At 47.9% G+C, this 23,787-nt stretch overlaps 1 long non-coding RNA gene across 2 annotated transcripts in view; it reads right to left on the minus strand.

Moving 5' to 3' along the window:
* The window catches only part of LOC136285664 (uncharacterized), a 45,137-nt gene that overhangs the window by 9,018 nt on the left and 12,332 nt on the right, over positions 1–23,787 (minus strand). Inside the window, exon 2 of one of the 2 annotated variants that reach the window (XR_010719509.1) lies at positions 573–662. The exons of the other annotated variant lie outside the window; for it this stretch is intronic. This is a non-coding gene — a long non-coding RNA (uncharacterized lncRNA). The remainder of the gene's footprint in view (positions 1–572; positions 663–23,787) is intronic. 2 annotated transcript variants of the gene reach the window in all.

Below are 23,787 nucleotides of genomic sequence, written 5' to 3' on the forward strand. Positions count from 1 at the left end.
TTCCTTCAGTGCCTAATAATAGTACATTAGCTTCTAATTAAACATGAGGCCACATCATGAGTCCTTGTTTCCATGCTGTCTTTCACAATAAAAGGCACCAGCTATGCATTACAGAGAAGGCAACACAGCTGGCACTGGGCAGAAAAAACCGAAAGGATTGCAATGACATGCTGCCAGTATTGGAGTGGGTATTTTCCCCTGTGGACCAGCCTTCCTTGGGGGCAGGAGGGGTGAGTGGGGGTGCTAAATTGGCACTAATGCAACAATTAGGAATTACTGTTTTGTAAAGGTCTCCTACGGGTGACTTTTCTAGTCCTATGTGCACTCCTCTGACATAGCTGAAGTCTCTGGCTGTTGACCTAAAGCTTACAGGCATTTCTTTCTTTCCAATCTCAGGTGTGTTCTTTAAAAAAAAAAAACAAAAAAAAACCACCACAACTGTTGGCTTGGGAGGTGGGTTTGAGGTGGTGTGTGACACGAAGGGCTCCATGGAGATGAGCCTGCTCCAGGTCCCCAACTGCTCCCTTGCAGGTGAGAGGGCTGAGAGATGAACATCAAAGCTTCCTGCTCACCTCCAGGATCAGGCAGAGGTTGCTTGCAGGGTTTCTGGAGACACTGCACTCATCTGCTTCCTTTGGGCATCTGACCATGGCCTGAGGTGGCTATTTCAGCCCAGGGATAAACATAAGGGAAAAAAAAAAAAAGATGCAGTGAAATGATGCCTGTGACCATAACCTTCACCTTTTCATCTCTAGATGTGGTTTTTCTGCCTGCACAGCTCCGGTGGCACAGTCTGGGTTCGTGGTGCCGTCTCCCCGAGCAGGGGCTCCAGCAGCGGGGAAGGTGCCTCACACCATCCCCATTCCTGGCTCCTCCGTCTGCCCCGGGGCAGACACAGCCCCTGCTGCATTACATTACCTTACCTGTCTTTGCAGCAGTTTGTTCCCAGCACCAGGCAGCTTTATTTACCTGCTGCTCGGCGCCGTGTTTGTACAGGCCTGGAGAGGACTCGACAAGCCTGCGGTTCAAAGGCGCTGCTCTGCTCGGAGGTGGCGGAAAAGGGGAGAGAATTGCTGGGTGATTGCAAAGAGGCCCCGAGGCAAACCTCAACCCTTTCATTCCTGCCTCCTCTCCTCTCTTGCACCACCTTGGCTCCGCTCAACGTCAGGCTTGCAAGAAAAACAAGGCATGTGGGAGCTGCTCTGCAAGGCCTCCCTTAGCAGAGAGGTCTGGAGGAGGGGACATGTCCTCCCTTCCTCATTCCTTTAACCCCAGATGGGTGGCATGAGGTGCAGACCAGCTCATGGGTGTCTCCAAAAATCCCAGGCAAAGCCTGTAGGTTCTAAAGTGCTCACAGGGTGTAAACCTATGTTACCTGTCTCAGGACTCAGCTGTTGGTCAGATCCTGTTGTTGCTGTGCCTTGGGGAGGGAGTATCCAGCCTTTCCCCTTGCTTAACTTTTGATGTGTTTCTTGGAGGAGACCCACCCAAGCAAGGAAGACAGAGCAGTGGGTTCTTTAGATGCTAGTCCTGGGGCCAGGGGGTTGAGGGAAGATGCCCAGCTGCATTTTGCCTGTCCTGTTCTTTGGCTAAAACCACCTGAAGGTGCGCCCAGGTCTCTGCATGAAGCCTGTAACAACTTCGGCCACACCAGTTTGGTGTTGGTGAGGGATGGATCATTCACAGCACTGCTCCACTGCCTCCCCTCTCCGTTCTTCTGGGATGCTCTTTCACCCAGGGCTGTGGTAAAATGCCAAACCCAGGCACTCCTATGGAATCACAGAATCGTTTAGGCTGGAAAAGCCCTCCAAAATCATCAAGTCCAGCCATTTACCCAGCACTGCCATGTCCACTACTGCTGCCAACCCAAGCCAGGGAGAGCCTCACGCCCCAAGGCGAGCGCTGATTAAGCAGGGCAGGGTAGGAGCACAGGAAGCCCTTTCCAGGGGAGGTGGCACAGGCAGATCCCAACACGTCGGGCTGAGCGTCAGGGGCTGTCGGTGGTGAGACGCGGGGCTGGGAGGGCAGTGAGCTGTGCTGGAGAGCAGGGTGGGGAAGCTGTGCCCTGGGGACACTGCCACCCTGGAGAAGCTGGCATGGCACCCAGCTGGGCTGGAAAACCCTCACTGCTGCACCAGAGAAGCCCTGAGCTTATAGAGGAACACTCGGCAGGCACTTGAGGAAGAATGGGATTTAAAATCAGTGCTGCCACTACCTAATTTACGTGGTGTTTTTGAAACACTGTGGGAGAGGCTTTCAGGCTTTGCTCTGCAGTGATGTAGAGCTAAGACCATTTAAAAACTAATAAAGAGCAACTTGTGATCCACACAGAAACACCTTGTCTAAGAGACTTGAGTAGAAACATGCAGAGGTGTAAGACAAACACTGCAGCTGTGGCAATGAGAAGGGGAAAGATGTTTTGCACTCTCCCCTGGATGAGCAGGCAGGAGCCCGTTTGCTCTGCCCCAGAGGCACAGAGTAACCCTTGACCGTGACAGGAATAAGGGCCATGGGCCAACTCAGAACATGCACAGGGAGAGAAATTTGCCTGACGAGTCTCCCCCACCCCAGTCTCCATTGCCTGATCGGATCAGAGGAAATAAATCCTGGCAGAGCCAGTTTTCACAGGAGTTCATGCCCTGACCCTGCCTCAACAGGGACTGGGTCCAATACGTTTCCCTTTTATCTATTTAAATAGGATTGCTTTTCTTAGTCCACTAACATGCAAAACATGCCAAGTCCTGTGCTGAATTACTGATGTCTGCTGTGTTTTAAAACCCCCAGTGAGGCTGGCTTTGCCCCAGCATCGCCTTGCTTTTGCAAAGATGCTTAGCTAGGGGCATTGTAGGAGGTTCAGCAGGCCTCAATTACAACTGACACTGGAAACTTCTATCTACATCCAAAAGCACACGTGCAGTGGGGTTTAGGAATTTGCAGAATCAAAGTCTAGACGTTTGTGGTGAATATAAAGGCTGACTTCAGCCTAACCTCTGCCAGTCTCCGCAGCTCACAAAAGACTACATCTTCCTTTAAAATAAGGTAAGATTTAACATCTATTCAGCAGACCAGCCCATCCCAGCTTGAAGAAGATGCTGGATGCCCTGAGATTAACTTAGCCTGATGCCTGGCTTCCCAAAGCAGAAAAGCCTTTATTCCCCAGGTCTCAACACAAATCCAGATTCCGATGGAGATTTATTAAAGAAAGGTGGTACTGCTCCATTGCTCACCAAGCCAAACTGCTCTCAGGATCATCTCTGTTCTCCCCCTATCCTTCAGGCTCCTGACACATTTCTCTCACTGCACCAATTCCCAGGGAAGAAGTTTGCTTTGGTGAAGCAAGCCAGGGCAGCCAGTGCAGATGCAGGCAAGCTCTCTGGCCACAGGTACAACCCACAGCCTGCACCTCCCTCCCTTTCACCAGGGCAGTGCTTTCTCTGCCAAAAAGGTCCCAGCTCTAGGTCATTTCCAAAGCAAAAAATCTTTGCAGAGTTGGAAACTGAGGGGCTCATTTCCCATCCTGTCTCCGCCAGCTTTGGGGAAAGAGAGAGCTGCAGACCTGCTCCCCATGACTGTGACAAGGACACAGCCCCAGACACGCTTTCAGCACAGCACCCTGTACTTCCTTCCCAAAGGCCTGCCAGGACGAGGCAGCTCTGCAGCAGCCCTGCAGCAGCCTTGCAGCAGCCTTGCAGCAGCTCTGCAGCAGCTCTTTGCCCTAGGTTGCAGTAGGCTCGGCGTGTGCTGGCAAGCTCCGCGCTACAGGTGACTCCAGCTCACGGGGCTGGCTGGGCTTTGCCAGCCAGCTTTTGGCAGGGAGGAGGCCTTGCAGATGCCACTGGCCTTCATCCATTCATTTCTCCTCCTTAGTAACCAAAGCAGCCACTCGAGCCAGGGTGAAGCCCGATGGTGGAGGCTGTTGTTAATGAGCTGTGCTGGCAAGCACACCCAGCAAAGAGAAAGGGCTGGGGAGTCATCGTGGCTCAGAACCAGCCCGTGCCACTGGGGAAGCTGAGGCACACCTGATCCTCCCCCTCCTCCCTCTGAGTTTCCCTCACCTCTCAATTAGTTGAGAGGTAACTCAACTCCTCCTTCCTGGAGGAGTTGAAAGAAAAAATAAACTAAAAGGCCAACAAATGTGGAGGGATACACCGGCCTCTCCCTGCTGGCAGAAGCCTGTGCCTGGAGGGGGTTCCCTTTTTCCCCACACTGGGGTGGGTGCTGGCAGCTGAAGGGCAGGGGGGAAGAAGGGCTGGCTTGGGGTCAGGCAGAGGGTGCAGCCCCCAGTGGCACATCTAGCCAAGCTCACCCTTGGAAAGGGGCTGTTCTGCTCCACGGTATTTTCAGGATGTGCTGCCAGACTCTCTAGCCTGAAGCAAGCCAAGAAAAGGTGCTCCAGGGGAGGCTGTCATTCCTTTAACAACAGCAGCCTGTTTCCAAGGGATTTTATGCATCTGACTCCCATTAAAAGCAGAGGGACGCCGACCTCTGGGACTTGGCCAGCGTTGTGCTTGACACCTGCAGACATCTGGAACTGCTCCTTCAGATGCCACCTCCTCTGCTCCCTCCCGGCCCACACTGCAGCACCTTGCTCCAGCCAATGCTCTACAAGCGTGCAGAAAAACGTGTAAAGTCAGGCTGCTTCCATGTAAAATTCCCAGAACTGCTCTGAGGTGTGCCAAAAAGGCCCCCAGTGAGTGCCACTACTTTGTCCCCTCTGTGAGCTTGCAGGCAGGGCACCTCCAGTGTCACAAGTTGGCACAAGGGTCACCACAAGGCAGTGGGACATCCCAGGGAAGGACCCAACTCACTGCTCAACCCCATCTGAGCTCTTTGAGAGTGTTATAAATGCATATTCTAAAGTTGGCTAGTCATAAATATTAAAATAAATACTACATATAGTGTTAAAATAATTTTACTTTTATTTCTACTATTAACAAAACTTAAACATAGTAGTAGTAACTAATATAATTATGCATAGGCTATCTATTTAATCAAAATAACATCCAAAAAATCTAATAAAAACCCTATTACTAATATAACAGTTATCAACATCTACCATTTAAAAAAACATAAACCAAAGCCCAAACTAAAAGTAATAAAGAACCAAACTAAAACCACAACCAAAAAACACACATACTCTACAAAACCCAAAAAATAACCATACTAAACAGTTCCTAAAATATAAAAATTAGTCTGTAAAAAAATATAAATATGCACAATAGTCTATAAATATGCAACAAACTAATGTAATTTTATTAAGTATTTAAAAAATATATCCAAAAATAATAAGTATACTCTTAACTAAATACCAAACACCCAACCATTTAACCCTTTACTTTGTCTCCTATTACCTTTTTATTCAACTTCTTAAATTTTACCAAAAAAGTAAACCTCATTTTTTCACGCGAGGAATCAACAGGGACAGGGTGAGGTAGGAGGCAATAGGGATGGGATCTTGAGCCACTCCAGCTCTTTAGGGTGGCTCTTTCCTCCCTGCCCTCACAGGGACAGCCAGGTGCCTGTGCCCCTCCCTGCACAGGCACACACGTGCCTGCCCTCACTCACGCAACACTCATTTCTTATTTTTACTGAAATCAGCCACTGAAAGTGACTGAAAATCAGACACTTGCCAAGGCAGGGAGCTCTCAGGTCACTGCATCCACCAAACTCCCCCCCAGCACAAGATGCTCACAGACAGAGCCATCACTCTTTGCAGAATAAAACACAAGAATGGAGATGGCAGTAACTCACAGAATTCACAGAATTTCACAGAATCACTGAGTTGGAAGAGACCTTCAAGATAATTGAGTCCAACCCATGCCCTAACACCTCAACTAAACCATTGCACTGAGTGCCACATCCAGTCTTTTTTAAAACACATCCAGGGATGGTGGCTCCACCACCTCCCTGGGCAGACCATTCCAGTACTTTATTATTCTTTTCATGAAAAGCTTTATCCTAGTATCCAGCCTATATTTCCCTTGGCTCAGCTTAAGACTGTGTCCTCTCGTTCTGTCAGTTGCTGCCTGGAGAAAGAGACCAACCCCACCTGACTACAGCCACCTTTTAGGAAGTTGTAGAGAGTGATAAGGTCACTCCTGAGTCTCCTTTTGTCCAGGCTAAACAACCCCAGCTCCCCTCCACAACTCATCTCTGCTTGTGCAGTGCTTTGCTGACCTGGTCACACCGACTTGCTTGGTCCCACAGCAGATTGCAGCTCTCCCCTTTAGCTGCTCCATCCCTGCTCCCTGAGGTCTATCAGAACATCCACGTGGCTAAAAGCTGCCTCAAGGTGTGTCCCTCAAGACTGCCAAAGCTTGGAGTTAGACACATCACTGCTCTGCCACAACCCCGTAATCCACTCCCATGGGAGACTGCTGCTGTCAGAAAGAAATCAAATCCTATCTGCAAAGAAAGAGGAAAAAACATCCACTGCCTCAGCCATGAACACTGGTATGGCTGTTCCCAGCTCAGAAAGCACAATTTGGGTGTGATCAGCATTCCTCAAATTCAGTTTTGCCTCAAGAGTTTCCTGTGTTAAAAGCCCAAGGAAAAAATCAAACCATAATTCCTCTCTAAGCAGGTAGGAAGTACAGTGCTCATAGGGAAAACGCCTTCCACATACCAGTCACTTGTCACAGTGTCCACTTTATCTATAGTATTTAAATATTTCCAGAATCCTACACTGTTCTCCAGTTATCATTTTAAAAAAAATTAATAGATGCATATGTATTGTTGTACATATTCAGACACATAAATACATATGTGTGTACATATATTCATACACATAAAAAAAAACCCTTGAAAGCATTTTTTTGATCAGTCTAAAGTCATCCTGCCCTTGGATTCTGCTTCTACCTCCTCTTGTGGCAGAATAAGTCATCTTTACCTTCTTTTTAGCAGTCACATGAGACAGGATACAAACTCCCACTGATTCCCCTACAACACTACTTGTTGACAACAGCTCCAACCCCATCCCATCCCAACCACCCAAATCCAAGCCCAAGTGCAAGGACTTGGGTCCAAAATGGTACATGAGGCTTCTGCTCCTGCATCACCAAAAACTATAGGAGCTGCAAGTATCTTTCTTACTTTTGGCCTCATCTCTTTGCAGTGATTTATTGTGGTTTATTTGTGCCCGGCTGGATGGGGCTCTGAGCAACCTGGTCCAGCAGAAGGTGTCCCTGCCCATGGCAGTGGGGTTGGAACTGGATGATCTTTAAGGTTCCTTCCAACCCAAATCATTTCTATGACTCCTCCCCTTGCCCCTCAGCTGCCTTCTTCACCATGTTTTAATAACTGTTGCTCCTCTAAGGGTCATCCTTTGGCCCATAAAGAAGAGATTTACCAAGAATTTCTTATATTCATTGCAGACATCCATGTGCACACACAGAGTGGGTAGTTGCAGAGCTACGTTGCTTTTTGTCAAGCCTCTTCCTGCCCTGTTTTCCCAAGCTCTGTTTGTTTCCCCAGGTTTACTCTCAGGCGCTGAACGTATCCCAGATTAACAAAATTCACCAGAGACCAAGATGCAAAAGGGCAAAAACTTCCAGCCAAGTGGATGAAGGCTTCCAGCAAAGTTAGGTTTATATATCTCAGCTAAAAATGTCCCCTTGCCCCCTTCCTATGCCTGGTGAGTGCCAAGGCTCTGTGCCAAGCCCTGGCCACTCCTCACCAGCCACGCTGTCGTGCCAGAGGATTATGGCTTCCTCGAAGGCCTCCTGAGAGGCTTCAATTATCTTCCTTGATCAGATATCAAAGCTTCTGTGCCAGCAGAGAGCGAGGAGCAGAGAAGAGTCACTGCTGAGCAAACACAGGTGTCCTGCAGGGAGAGCGAGCCCCAGCACCTCAGCTCCACACAAAGTTTCATTTCTTGAGAGGTCTGTTTTGGGAGAGGCACAGCCCAGCTCTTGAGAGATGCTGGGGCTTTGGGGGCAGTTCTGCTGCTCCCCAACTCCATAAGAGTTAAGTGATATGGAAGAGGGAATTCATTGGTGCTGCTGGAGAAACCTGCCAGAAGGCCAGAGCCAGCCTCAGTTTTGGGGTTTGGCTCCCCCCCGCAGTGCTTTTCACGCCTTAATGATATGGGTTATCACATGGCCAGAGTGTTGTGAACCACCTGTAAATGAGTCACTCTCTGAGGGTCCAGCCCTTGCAGATTGGCTTAAAGTAATTTCAGTGAGACTGCTCTTCGGAGGTGTTTTGTAAAGTAAAAGGTTTAATCAATGAAAAATAACAAGCATTACAGAAAACAAAAGAAAAGCCGCTCACAGGTGTCCAAGAAAACCTCTGACACCCTGCTAAACACTCCAAAAAGCCTCTCCTTCCTTTGTGCTCCTTCCTAAACACTGAATGTTCTAGGAGGGACAACCTGGCCTGCTGTCAATCGGGAGAGACACAGGATTTGAAGAACAGCAAAAATGTTCCATAGATGCTATCCTCTTGGCACTCAGCCGATCACTGTCAGAAGGGTATCAAAGTTTCTGGGTTCTTTACCTTATAAGAAGTGCAAGGGGTGAGTCTTAAGCTTCTCTCTATGTGGAAAACACTTGCTGGGTGTGGGAAATGCATTCCTACACCTTAAAGCTCTTCCTGAACAACCCATCCAATCCTCCAGCTTTGCCCAAAAGGAATTTGGCCGACAGCAGGGAGGTTAAGGTGTCAGTACAAGCACATCTGATGCCAGCAGAGTCTGGCTGCAGATCTGAGTTGTGACACGATTAATACCTAATGAGGATATAAATATTATATTGTGACACACATAAGATCACCAGGTTTCCATGGAATATGTTGCTGTTGAGGAGCAAAGAAATAATCCTTTAACCATGGATTAAATTTAGTGCTATTTGACATCCCATCCTTCAACCAAGCCATTAAGAGAACCTGGGACAGGAAGATTTCCTCACCAGAAATACTCACATCTGGGTGAGGTATTTTCTAGCATACATGCAAATAAGAAGTTATGAGGCTCTCCAAGGAATGGCTGCTCCAACCTAGTGCCTGCTTTGTGCCTAGGCTACATTAAAAGCTGATCTCTTGTCTGAAAAAGGTCATTAAGCTGCAAACGTATCTGTCCTGTCTTTCTTCCAACCCAGTCTTAGCCACGAATTTCACCCACCAGACCTTAAGCCAGCTCCTAGAAGCCCACATTTGGTGTCCCTTGAAGGGGTGTTGTCACTGCAGGGTGACCCAGCTGGACCTCCCAGGCCGTGCCTGCAGTCCCCACACACGCCAAGGGTCCATCCAGCCTGCCCTTCCTTTCCCCCCTGTGCCAGCTGCCACTGGAAGGGTGCTCAAGCCTCTCTTCATCTCCTGCTCCTCTTCTGGGCCCTGCCCTCTGAGTCGTGGCAGATTCCTGCATCCAGAGCTGAAAGGTGAATCCTCAGTGACTCACAGGGCAGGGGGGCAGGGAAGGAAATGAACACAAAGGATGACCCATGTATTTCGGCCCTCTCCAGAGATTTTCTCCTCTGTATCCTGCAGGGCTGCACTGTGATCTCCACAGGCTGGAGGCGTCTGCTTCCCTGGAGAAGCTGTTTCAGTGTTTTGTGGGAGTACTGCTGCCAACATCCTCTGTAACTCAGCCTGTTACCCTGCACAGTCACTACAGGTTTTTCTTCTCTCTCTGACACCTACAATGGAGGTCCCCAGGGATCCACCTCTCACTTCCTCCTATCTTAGCTGAGCCGAGTTATTAAGAATCTCTCTCTCTAGCAGCAGCAAAATGGGGACAGACATGGCAAACTTAGGAATTCAGTGAGAAGAAAGTCAACTCCTGCAAAAGAAATGTGGAGGAAGAACATCAAGAAGAGAGCAGGAAATGAAAAGCACGTTGTGGAATCATGCAGCGTCCCTGTAACAAAATCAGTTATACAACTACTTGTGAGGGCACCTATTTGCATTATTCATAGGGTATTAATTACACAACTCTTAATTTTTTCCTTTTGACACTTTGCCATTACAGCTCAACACCTGCAGCAGGTAACCCAGCAGCGCTTTTCTGCCTCCAACACAGCCTATTCAGTTTTCCCCTCCTGCCTAATTATGACAATTACTTTCTTATCCTCATCTTTTATTTCCCTTTACTCCCATTGTTTGAACCAGCCATTACGACTTTAATGTTCCTGTACCAAAAGTTGTTCTCTGCAGACCTCACCCCAAGAAAGCACCATGATATCACCTGGTGTCAGGTAACAGCTGAAATCAGCTCTCCACCAGGTGCTTTTCTGGCAGCTCTTGACAAAAAGGAGGCTGTGGGTTGGTTTTATTTTCCTCTGACTCCTGCATCTCTCCCTGGCCTCCTCTTACCATCCATTCCTGCTCAGAACATGCTGGATGAACAGGGATGTGTGGCTTCAGGGGCTGTTCCAGAAGTGACAGGGATCCCAGGGAAGGGCTCAGCCCACTGCGTCAGCACAGCATCCTTGGAGCTGAAATCCATGGCACCAAGAGTCTCAGCATCACCAAGGACTCAGAGTCATCCCACAGCAGCACCAGGCAGCAGTGCAGGGTCTCCTCCCACACATCCCAGCTCAGGGGCTGTGCTCTGACCACAGCTAACATTCTTACCAATTAATTATTGAAAGCCCAACAGAGGACCAAAAGAACACATTTGCAAGGGCTAGAAATACGTGACCAAGTCAGAGACTGTAACACCGGGGTGAGTAGGGCTACTCAGCAACACTCAATCCCAGTTGTTTAGGTTGGTCGTTTAATATGAATTTTCACAGCCACATGGAATGCAGCACACCCAGCTTCGGGTGTCCCTGCAAGTGTGCCAAAGCTCCCCCAGCAACCAGTGGGGGGAGAAAATGAGGAAAACTCAGTGTATTTGTTCATCTGGCCTTTGTCACTAAAGGGGCTGTACCCCTGCGTGAGCTGAGTGTCCTGCACTGATCAGAGAGTCCAGGTGAGCCCAGGAGAACGGGACTGGCCAAAAGAAGGAAAGCCAAATCCCACCCAGGCTGCCTCCACTTTGTTGTTAAACAGTCACAGGAAAGGCCAGCAGTGAGAAGCTCCTGGGACACACCTCAGGGAGCTGCAAGAGGGTTTTGATGTAGGAGATGGAGCACTGGGCTCATGTCTGGGTTTAGAGGGAGGCAGAGGCGTGCAGGAGTAGCAGGGCCAGGTATCTCCTCTGATGGGTCCTCCTGGGGCAGGTGCTGCTTGTGAGAGATTGCTGGCAAGGCTGATTGTCCAACAGTTTGGGTTGAGCTGCCCAGGCTCCTGAGCTAACACTGGGGTTGGGTTATGCCTGTGGACACAAACCCAGAAGGAACCAAAGAGCTGAGTCGAATATTCTACTTTTAGCAGGGACTGAAGGCCTCCAGTAAGTGCTGCTGTCTCTGGGGGTAATCATGTAATCCACCCTGAGCTAACAGTGCTTCTTCAGTCTCCTGTGTTAGGGTTCTGCCTTCACAGAAGATAACCTGTGAGATTGAGGCACAGAGGAAAGTTTCTGAAAGGTTGGAGATACTGGCTGAGGATTCCTGGGTGTCAGCAAGGCTCAGAGCCGGAGGTGATCTTTGGGGTGTGTTGGGTTTGCATGGCAACATTTTGGGGCTATAGGGCAGCTATGACAACTTCCTAGAAGGTTCCTTTGTGATCCCAAGAAATAAGGTGAGCAATGATACCTAGATGATTGCAAGCCAGTGGTCATCATGGGAACAAGTGGCTTCTTCCAGGAGCACTTAACATCCATTTGTCCTAAACAAAGGTACCTGATTCAGCATTCCTGGCACCAGTGATCAGCCAAGTTTGCCACTCACTGCTCCTCACAATAAGGAAAACAACTTTTCTGCGATCTAACACCCATCTTGCCCCTTGTCTTAGGCCTAGACCACAACCCCATCTGCTTTTACACTGTAGTTTTCTGTTCACGGGTGCAAACCAAAATACCCGTTCAGTATAGAGATCATATATATACATATATACATATATATATATACACACAATGAGTGGAATCTGGCCCAGAATAATCAATGCTGCATGACACCAGGAGGCACTGGCCCATTTTAGCCTTAAGTAAAGTCTCATCTGCCTTCTGAGCCAATCAAAGACTCTTTGCCTCCACATAAATCAGCCCTTATCTCAGCCAGACAGGCCCCGCAGATGCTCATGTTATATCAAACTCTTCAGCTTCTGCTCTCAACACTAATCCAGTGATGTTGAGTGGAACCTAAGTGAATTATGACCCTTCTGCCCCAGGTGATGCTGACTCTTCAGTTTTATGGGACTACAAGAACTGAACAGAAATTACAGCTTTGTGAGCAGCCTCAGCCCTAATGATGGGGTGATATCCTTGCTTACAGTCCCTGAGCTGGCACAAAATGAATGAGGATTCTTCACCCACAGGGTAACAATCTTCTTTTTAAATGTCCATCAGGGCACAGCAGAACAGGACATAAAGACCACAAGATCTTCAGCCTGTGACAAACCAGCCCCTGACCATCCTGATTTCTGCCATGGTTGTTTGGTTTTGTTTTTTTTAACACATCCGAACAAATCACAGCCCACTGTTTTCCCTCAGGATGACACCCCCACTTTTGCTTGTTTGGCTTTGCAGGCACACAGACAATTGATCCGTGCAACTCTTTAGTCCCTTAGTTTTCCACATGGTTCCTCAGACACAGGAGCCTCAACCCCCCACCCATGTGACACCAGTGCTAATCTAAGCCCAAAGGCAGTGGAAACGCCCCAGAAAGCTCAGGGCTTCATTCAGCAGCAGCTGAGGAGTTTCCTGTTTTACCATGAGGTAAATCCAGGCGCCTGGGATGAGAGCCTGCGCAGCGTCCTGGAGGGATTAGTGTTTTCCATAAGGATGAGCTGCCAGAGGTGCTGTGCTAAAATAAGGGGCAAGATTAGGAACAACAGGGCTGGTGGAACCCAAGTGATCCACAGAGCTCACAAGCAGGAGCAGGGCTGGCATTAAAACAAGCCAATGACTTTTGGGCTATTTAGGGATGAGGCAGGGACTCCCACATTTCTGTCTACAGGCACACACTTAACGCTGGGGTTGGCAGAGCCTGTTTTCCTGCTGTAATTGGCCCAGTGGGAAGGCAAGGCGGGATCTGGTGTCAGGGTTATTTAGCCCTCCTCACCATCACTGTCTGGCCAAACTCACCATCAGCTCCACCCGTGGGGCCTCCCCAGCCCCTTTTTCAGGCCAGACCGACTCCACTTTGCCCAGTGCCACCAAACCTCCAGCATCTGGTGCCTCCTAATCACCCCTTGGCAAACAGCAGCCTTCTCTTGCATATCAAAGGAGGAGGACCTGGCAGGATTAGGGATCAAAACAATGCATGGGAGACCTCAGCCTGCTTCTGAATCATTCCGGGCTGGGAGGCTGGGATTAGAGAAGGTGCCACTGGAAGCCAATAGCTCCTGCTTGGCTTTTTTTTTTTTTTTTCTGGGACTGGGATGCTACTCCACTGCCATGATAGTTTTTAAATACAGGGTTGGCACTTTATCCCAAAAGTTTACGCCAAACGATAAATCCTGGAGATTTGCATAAACACTGGTGTCAGTCTGGATGGCTTCTGTGTGACTGTGGGGCATGTGTGGATCTCCTGGATATACAATAGCAGGAGCAAATAACTTAATAGGTCTGTTGTGAGTAAAGCCTGCATCAAAGGCTGGAGTTGAAGTCCTGATTAAGAAAACCCAGGGATGAAAAGCTAAGCTGATTTACACATTTTGCAACACCTCCCAAGGTAGAATGAGGGCTGCTGGTAATAGCAGCAAGCGTCTCCTGGTTTGTCTTGGGGCACAAATTGTTCTCCAGACAAACACAGGCAAGCCTAGAACCGGGCTTAATATTAGGGAAGGAGACAACCGAAGACCTCTTTATTGTTGTTTTCATTTTAGCTTGGAGCATTATAGTGGCTGCTGTCCCGGCAAGAGATTATCAGCATGCTCAGCACTCGCTGCCTGGCTGGTGTCTTGGGTTGGTCAGGGTGCTGCAGTCAGTGCTCAGACAGTGGCACCTTTTTGCTCAGGCCCAGGAGGTCCCCGGGGATCAGCTCAGGTTAACACCAGAGCCACCTGCCCTCACCAGCCCCAGCTTTGCTGCTCAGTCCTGCCATGAGAAACCATCTCAGGAGCAGCCCCACTGCTCTCATGGCATCACCCAGCCAGGCTCTGTGTCCCTTGCTCCTGCCCCCTCGTTATCCTGTGCTGTTCTGCAGCACAGATATGTCCTGACACCCACTGGACAAGATATATCCAGGGAATTTATGCAAATCATCAGGGGAATTGCTTGGGAGATACAAATTCCAGAGATCACATCCTGCTATCCCCCCATGCCCCACTCCCCCAATATCAGGTGTTGGCTTAGATGACCTGTTTGAATTTTGCCATTCCCAAGTAATTCACTTTAAAAATGTACATCTTTTTTTAAAGTTACTAATTGAAGATTTGTCTTATTTTTAAGGTCATTGTTATCAATTAGAGCTGGAGAACCTCTGTTGACTCTGAAGAATTGCCTTTCTACTTCCAGCTGGCATTACTGAAAGGCCTATTGAACACGAAGCAATATGAACTTCGGTTTATAAAATTTACATTTTATTACAATAATCTGTCACATGAGAGGTACCTCTGCCTCTTTTATGTACCCCTGTCCACCTTCATGTGCAAATGTATTGCTCATAAATTTTAATGGATATTGGGAATGCTCACTGGAGTGAGAACAGTCTTTTTTCACTGGCCACAAACACAATATGACAGCACTAACATTTTTTTCCACCCTGCTCTTTTTTTTTTGATCCTGGCTTCTTGTTTAATAATAAACCAGGCTGTGAACACACTGACTCATCTCTTGTTTTCTCAAAATAGTGAGAAGTTTTATTTATTTTTTTTTAATCAGTAACTACCTGAGAGAAAGGAATGCCTCATAAGATAAAGGCATTTAATTAGTTTGTTTGCTGTTAAGAAAAATATGTAGGTGGATGTGGGCAAAATGCCAAGCCAAAGTGGTCTGGCTTTGCTGACAGTTCAGCAAAAGAAAAAGATTAGACGTCATGGAAAAAATTACTCCCTGAACAGGAAAAGCTGGACATGGCACATATTTCTCTTCTTGCTCCAGCTTTGTAACAGTAAAGGGAACCTCTAGCAGTAGCTAACAGAACACATTCAGTGTGCAAGAGGGCTGAAAGACAACAAAGCTGGCTGAATCACAGGGCTCTGGTAATTACATGAGATTTCTTTCAAATCTCTCGTTCTTCATCAGTATTATTATTAATATTATTGCAGCAAGAGCTATATCCCTTGTCTCCCCAGACTGCAGGAAGGCCAACGCGTCAGCACAGCTCAGGGCACTGTGAACCTTTGGCTTCACTGTGCACGTTTCAGAGCAGACCCAGACATCAGGATACTTTCATTTATAACTCAGAGCACACTTACAAAGCGGAATAACCTTTTGGAACCAGGTTAGCAAACAAACAGCACCGTATCAATCACCCTAATCTTGATTTTCATGCCGTTCGCATTCCTGCGGACGCGAAACACTCGAGGTACAACGTGCTGGAATCCCAAAACACAAACAAATCCAGAGAGTCCATAACGTAGCACAAGTCTGTTTAGAGTTTGGCCATTCTTGCTGAAGGCCAAATTTGCCACTGGACATCCTCTGTACCCTGTTCACAGCTGGGTCCTTCTGGTCTGCTGCTGCCAAGGAACTGCTCCCCACACTTGAGTTTGTGTGGCATCTGTAGTGGGGTTGTGTCTCCTCTCCAGGGACTGCAGGGCATTCCAGACAAAGCTTTCCAGCTGGCTGCTGCATCAGGAAAGTCTACCAGCATGTTTTGTATGCAGTATCTCGATGCCAGACATCCTTTACCCTTCAGACTTTAGTCCCAGATAACAGCCAACCTTCTCTGTACCTTTCCTGAAATCCACGAGTCTTATCGTGGTGACCTGGCTTTTATGATCACTTGGTTCACTCCCACCTTTGGATTGTTCAATCCATTTCTGTTAACCAGGAAGGATACTAAAATAGCCAGTCCATTATTAGCTGCCTCCCATTTCTGAGATGAGCTGTCTCTCTCATGTTGGAGGAACCTGGCTGTACAACTCCTTCTCCTGCTGACCTTTTTCTCTTGACCTTTGGGAGAGTGAGGTGTCTCTTCACCACATGGTCTCATCCTCAGACAGTCATGACAGGGATTTTTATTTTTTTTTTAATCACCATGCATCCCTTTCCATACCATAGGGGTCTGTTGCAGACCCTCACGTCATATTACCTCAGTTTTCCCTTTTATAATTGAAGGGTTTGTGTGCTTGACTTGTAAGGAACTTTGTGAGAGTTTCTTCACAGCCACCCTGTCCTGGTGTGTACACACGTCCAGGAGAAACTGAACCCAGTGGGAGGAGTCTAGTTTTGAAAAGCAAGACTGACACTTCCAGCAGCTGTTAGTGATGGCACAGGAACCCGCTGGACACAAGAGCAGGTAGCAGGAATTGACATCAGGTCGAACACCATGAACAACGAGCAGATTGAGAATAAAAAACAGTCAGCAGGTGAATGATCTACTCCCCAGCCAGCAGAGAGAAACCTGGCTGTTACCCTCTCCTCTCCCACAGGATCCTGTCTTGCACACACTTATCCCATAACAACTTCCCTTTCCCCCGTGCCCAGCAAGGCTTCCAACCCTCCTTACGCAACTCGGATTTCTCTGGGAGAGGGATGGGAACCCTACCTGAACAGGCGGCTTCTGGCTCAGCACTTCTGGCTGCTGAGACAGTAACACCGAGGGCAGTGCCCACACCAGAGGCTAAAAGGGTGGGACAGTGCCTGGGAAGCCACAGCTTGGGTACCAGTGGCAGCTTTGTCCCTCAGCACGGCACCAGCAAATCTTCCACGCTCCCAGGCAGGGTTTGCAACTGGTTATTTCACCCTGCCACTGCCATTGCATCAGTGTCTGACACCTTAAACCTCAGCTGGTTACTTTTCCTTTCGGGCATGGCAAGAGTAGAGGTGGAGGGGGGGAGAAAAGAACAAGATGAGTTCTGAATTTTCTCCTCCAGGAGAAATTATAAATTAAATCCTGGTTAATAAATTTGCTTTACCCAATCTGGCTCCCTAGAATGAGGCTAAAGGCAACAAGTTCTGCCTCAGTGCATCCACGTGCCTTGGCCAGCTGCTGACACAACTATCATTTTGCAACACCTTGCCTGTACACACACCAGCGTGGGCCTCCCTCCTCTCCTGCCATTACCCTCCCCAAAATCACGAGCCTCTCCCTCTACTGCAACCACACGTGCTGTTTTCCATCAGGGAATATCCCTGTGCGCACACAGCTCTCATTGCACGGGGCTAGGGCTGAGCTGCTTCCTTGCTTGGTTGAATTAGAAAGCTGACTCTTGAGCACAGAGCTGTGAGACCTCCACCCTGATGGCAAATTCCCCAGCGTGGTGCCCTGCAAAGTCCCACCTCTGGTCCTCATCCTCTCTACTGATCTTTAGGCAGTCTCTTTTTCCACTTTTTTGTCCCAAAGGATGCTCCTGAACTCCCATTTCCCCACTCATAGGATGGTTTGGGTTTAAAGGCACCTAAAAGAAGACCTTGTTCCACCCCCCTGCCATGGGCAGGGACACCTTCCACTATCCCAAATTGCACAGAGCCAAATCCAGCCTGGCCTTGGACACTGCCAGGGATGGGGAGTCCACAACTTCTATGGGCCACCTATTCTAGTGCCTCACCATCCTCACAGAGAAGAATTTCTTCCTAATTTCTAACCTAATTCTGCCCTCCTTCAGCTTAAGGCCAGTCCCATGTGTCCTATCACTACAGTCCCTTGTGACAAATCCTCCTCCAGCTCTCTTATAAGCCCTTTAGGTCCTGGAAGGTGCTCTAAGGTCTCCCTGGAGCCCTCTCTTTTCCAGGCTAAACAACTCCAACACTCTCAGCCTGTCTTCATAGGAAAGATGCTCCAGCCCTGTGATCATCTTCATGGTCTCCCCTGGGCTCGTTCCCACAGTTCAGCATCTTGTGGGTGCAGAGCTCCATGCTGGTGCCATGTGGGGGCTGTGTCATCCCTGGGGGCTTCAGACTTAGCAGAATGAAGGATCCTCCTGGTGCTGTGGGACGGGAAAGGGCACAGATCCCACTGGCTGCAGCCATGCTCTCACCCCAGGTCTGGGTGATAAGGAAATCCAGACTGGTGTGTGCCACTGTGAGAGATACTGGTGCCTGGGAACCCTGCGTGGCCCCAGGAGAGGAAAAGGTTTCTCACCCCTCTTCAGCTGAACAAAAGCCTTTCCCCTCCACTTTATTTTCTGCACTTTCCATACTCAGGCCAGCTTAATCTTCACTGCCCCCACAGAGAGCACTTAGCCTCGTTATTAAGCCTTTGTAGGCTGCAGCAGACACACACCACATTATGTGAAAAAATACAGGAATTAATGTAAATGTTTTTGAACAGGGCACAGTCTCCAGCATCAATTAAATACTCAAAGGAAAAGGTATGCATGGGAGATAATGGCAGAAGCATAAAAATGGCATCTGGCAAAAGAACATGTATTTCTGGTTAAGGGGAAAAAAGCCATCAGGAGAAGAAGCCTGAAAGAGTCCTCACCACATGAAACATCTCCAAAATAATTCATAAAACTTTTCTTATGAAAATTAACATAATATCTGGAGATTCGAGGACTTAAAAACCCCTTAACATTCCTTATTTTTTATCCATTTAGCAGCTTTTGGTGCACATGGCAAATCATATCTTGAGAAACCTTAGGTAGACACATTGGCCGATCAGATGTTGGAAGTGAATAGACTGAAAGGAAAAGAATCACAAAGTGGGAGGAAGCATAAAAAGAACACGTTTCTTTCTGCTAGCACACAGTAGGATATATTTAAAGTGCCAATTAAAAATGTAACAGGAAGAAGAACTTTGTTTTCATGAAATAAATATAAATTCTGAGCAATTTACAAGTTTTGCCCTTGAAATAACTATCCCAAACCCGCTGCAGAATAATAACCCCAGCTCCTCACATCATCCTCAATACTTCTGCTCTTCCTCACCCTCAGTGGTGTGGAGTTGAATAGGGAATTTTCTGGCCACAAGAAATGTGGGAAGTGTTTTAAAAGTATGAGGAAGCTGCACAGGAATTGCAATACTGAGGGAAAGAGAAATGAGAGAGAGGTGAGAAGACTGGAAAATAAATCCCTCGAGAGAGAAACCAGACAAAGTAACAACAAAAGGGTGCTGGGGAATAGGAAGCTGGCTTAAGCTGTGAGCAACGATGACCATCTCCAATGCCTGACATTTCCAGTCATGAGTCCAGGCTCAGCTTTCACTCCAGTGTCTGTCTCCCCAGCTGGAAACTGAGTGAGTAAAAAACCAGCACATTTCCTGTACAGCTCACTCGGGAGCCGCATTGGTTACTTATCATCAGAGCTTTTATTTAGACACCAAGTAATGAGTTTGTCATGTAAGTGGGTCAAAGGCAGTACTTGAAACACAAGTATTGATCCCCAGATATTCCCTTCCCAAAAATTGTACAGTTAAATATTGACATACAGAAGAAGCAACTGAAAAGAAGCTGGATCTGGGACATTTTTCATTCATTAAGTTGCACACAATTCTTTTCATCCCTTATACCACTTTCTCACTGTCATTGAAATAAACGTGTTTTTTTTGTTTTTTTGGGTTTTTTTTCCCCAGCTCATCTTTGGCCTTAAAGGCCAGTTTGACTTTTCCTGCCTGTTCACACGCATCCAGTGACTGGCAGATGATAAAAACCTTCTTCCCACCGCTGCTCACTGACAGGGCAGAATGACCAGGCTCCTCTGCACATGAACACCGAGTTCAGAAAAGGAAAAATAAAGGCAGAACTATTATGAGGACACAGCATAATGGCACTTGGAGGAGGTTATTTATTTCCAAGCTGTGCAGAATGAAGCCAGTTTGGGCTCCAACCTCTCTGAAGAAGGGTCAGTTTGAGGGACCTTCATTCACACAGCCAAGTATGGAGGAGAGAGAAGGGTAAAAGGGGAAGGGGCATCCTGAGCCATGACTGAACCACATCAGAGTCCCCACTCCCAACAGAAGGACCAGAAAAGCTTTAATTCTGACAAAGAGATGAGTTTTCCCTCCCTTTAGGGCTGCAGTGGTTCAGTGGGTGCCCTGGTGTCTCTGTGTGCTCTCACAGCCAAGGAAATGTGCAGGTCCCTCGCCAAGGGCAGCTTTATCAGCAAGGCATCCATGAGAAAATGATAAAGGCAAATATAATTACACCTGCTTGTCTCATGGCTGGGTAAATATTGTGGGACTCATGCTCAGCTGTGCTGAGTCCCATAAAATCCATCTGAAGCCACCCTGCAGCTCCCAGGTGAAACACTGGGCACTCCTGTGCTGAATAAAGGTGATCCAAACATCTGAGGGAAGAGTTTTCCACTAAAACAACAACAAGAAAGTAATTCTAAACAGAATTAAATGTATTTCAGAGTTGGTTTGATACAAGTGTTATCAAAAAAGCAAGAAACCAAAAAATTTTTCATATTAACAAAATCAACGAGATCAATCAATAAGGTGCTTGTTTTTTTAAAACTATGATCTCTCTATTAAAATCTGTATGAAAGTAGAGTATAAGACACCTGTAGTGTAAAAACGAAAGGTTTCTGGAAAATTTTCATTAGGAATAATTGAGTTTTATTTTGCAAGAAATGCAGGCTTTTTAATCCCACCCAGCATTTAAATGTCAACACTGGACTTCAGAACAGAACTACTAATTTTGTAGCAGTCCCACCACTAAAAACATGCTTCCCCTAATTAGAGTTTTGTGGTAACTCTGTAATAAAGACAGGAATGAGATAAAGATACTTTTCCTCAAAGAGAGAGGGATAATTCTGTGATCCATACATGCTTGGAAAAGAATTAACGTGACTACATATTTCCACAATGATATATTCCTTAGACTGGAAAAAAATCAAAAAAACAGAAGAGTCATGCAACACATACCAAACCCAAGTAATTTCTCACTTTCCCACAGAGAAAATTGGCCATTGGGCATTTTCATCTCTGCATCACCAAGTTATTACATCCCAACCGCTCACAGGATAAACTTCAGCTAATTAGATCACAGTCTCCCAGGTTTTTAATCCTTGGATATAATTTAACTTTGCACCAAAAGATCCTTGACACTGACAGCTTAATTTGGTGTCGCTGATCACTCCACTGCCACTTTAATCAGATAGGCTGCAGTGTCAGAGACCCACTGAATTACACCTGTGGGGTAATCAGGGGTGTGTAATACTGAGCTTTATATTAATAAAGGCTGATATCACCATGATGCACTCCTGAGGCAGATAGGAGATGCTGAAATGAGTGCAGTAATAAGGAACCCCACCCTTTCCATATATACCTGTTAATAGCTGGTTTCCCTTAATAAGACTCTCCCAAAGGACAGGCGTTTTCCTTCCCAGCAGCCACACTTAGTCCCCACACCAGCAGAAAGGGAGACATTTCCTCCCAGAGCATTGCTGCTACACCTCCTCCAAAGCTGCATCTCCATCTTTTCTAGTGGGAGGTTCTTTGCCCATGAGAGGAGGTGGGAAGGAATTGATCTTTAAGGTTCCTTCCAAGCCAAACCATTCTGTGATTTTATGGTTCATCAAGCCAGGGACACATGAAGAGAAATATAAAGAGAAAGCCACTACTGAGCACAAGAAAATGAAGTTAAAGTGGGAACTGTCCTCTCTGTGGATGAGTCCTGCTACCCGGCCCATAAGTCCACCTCGCAGCCTCCTTTCTTTTCTGTAAATCAAATCCTTTTTCCTTTTCCTTTGCTGTTGCCACAGAGCAGGACATTTTCTCTGAAGCCCTTCCTGTAACTTCCTTTCCTTCTTGCTGTGCTGGCTTGCATTTGGGCTAATTGGGGACAGATCCCCAGCCAGGTGAACACAGCTGTGTGTCATATCTCTGTCTGTGTCCGAGATAAAGCTGGGTGGGGCCCAGGGAGGGAAGGAGAGCAGAGGGGAACTGGCTCGGGGCATGTGTGAAAGACCCAGGAGGGAAACCTACAGTTCAGGAGAGGGGCTGGGGCAGCTCCTTGCCCAGGACAGTGAATGGGGAGCAGTAGGAGGATGATGAAAGCTTCAGGTATTTAAGTTAGGAATGCAATCCTTTCCTGCAGGGAAATGGCAGAGGAAGGGGAAAAGGACTCAGGGAACTGAAAATCCCTGAAACAGAAGGATGGGGACACTGTGACACAGTTTAATGTCTAGCAGTGCTTGCTATACTGACATTAAGGACTACCCAAGCTACTAAAAGGACTGCAGCCACCCCCAAAAAAGCCACCTCCTACCCCTCAAAAAAAGCACACCCACCCCCTCCTGCCCTGTGGAGATCAAAACCTTTGGTCCAGATCCTGAAAGGTGACTCAGAATAAGGGAACCAGGCCAACCCAAGGACCTCCAGGATAAAGAGAGGCCCTGGAGTTGGGCTTTGAGGAGTAACACTGATTCAGGGAGAGGTATGAAGTGTCTGACACATCCAGGATTTTGACCAAAAATACCATGGCTCTACCATTACAGATCTCGAGAGAAGACAGGAGGAATCCCCAGTGCATACAAACCCCAAAAATGTACAGCTGGAGCAAAACATGCACCTGCCTCAGGACACTGTGAGGCTCAGGGGGCACAGGGATACAGCAGGGCTGTCAGCAGGGGCCCAGGAACCAGCAATCCTCCCTCAGCACCCTGCAGTGGGGGAAAGAGCGGCTCAGCTTTTGGGGAAGAGTGGAGGAAGGGCACGGGGAAGGTGATCAATGGACTGTGATCCCTCCCACAGGCAGCATTGCCTAATCCCTGTGGCAATTTCATTTCAGTAGGCAGAGGGATGGAGGGGCTGGCAGGAGGACAATGGGCAGAAGCCCACGAAGTTGTGTTTCCTCTCCCAGACGTCCAGGTGTGGTGCCAAGCCTTGCCTTGAGTCAGCAAAGCCCTGAGATCAGAGAGTGCCTGGAGCTCCTCACATGGAAAGAAAGCACACACGGTGGCAACTGGGGGCAAGCACAGGAGGGACAGATCCTGAGGTGATTACTCTGACCTTACTCAGTGGGAATTTTTGCCTGAACAACAACTGAGTAATCACTTTGTCTGTTGGCACACACATGACACACCGTTGCGTTTTATATGGGAGTTGTCTAGATTTCTAATTAGTTTGCAGTTGTCTTGGTTGTATTTTGACAAAACAGCACTAGACAAGTCTATTTTCTTCTTCTTTCCCTTAATAACACCTATGATGCACCTGGGAAACATCTGGGGGGGTCCAGCTCCCTGCTACAGCCAGAGCAGAGCTTTGGGGTGTAAACTCACTGCAGGTTTTGGGTGTGCTCCAGGGATGGTGGCAGGGAAAGTCCACTCTGGTGGACTACAGGATGGACAGGGGCTTTTCCATCAGGCACAGGCAGTGCTGTTCATGACTGGGTTTCAGACACCACCTCCTGTCCCAGGAGGTGCTGTGGCTGTGACAGCAGAGCGCAAAGATGTGACCTTGTGCTGTCACTGCTGAAGGCTGTGGGGCAGCTGGGGTTCATGGGGCAAGGAATGCCCTTGAACACCCTCTGCCCCCTGATTTCAGCTCTGCCCACGAGCAGACATTCACCACCCAGGGCACAGGTCATGGAGCACCTCTCTGTCCAGTTCTCAGGACTCTCCAGCACTGCCCGTGGGTTGAGAGATGCCCCATCCTGTTTGTGGTTTAATGCTTCTCCACAATCAGAGAGTTTGGGAAGAAATCCCAGAGCAGCAGTCTCCAATCTGGCTCTGTTCCAAAATTCCAAGGCTGC

This window comes from Chamaea fasciata, unplaced genomic scaffold (assembly GCF_029207755.1).
Source record: "Chamaea fasciata isolate MVZ Bird 193981 ecotype frontalis unplaced genomic scaffold, bChaFas1.0.hap1 SCAF_2, whole genome shotgun sequence".
Taxonomy (NCBI): Eukaryota; Metazoa; Chordata; class Aves; order Passeriformes; family Sylviidae; genus Chamaea; species Chamaea fasciata.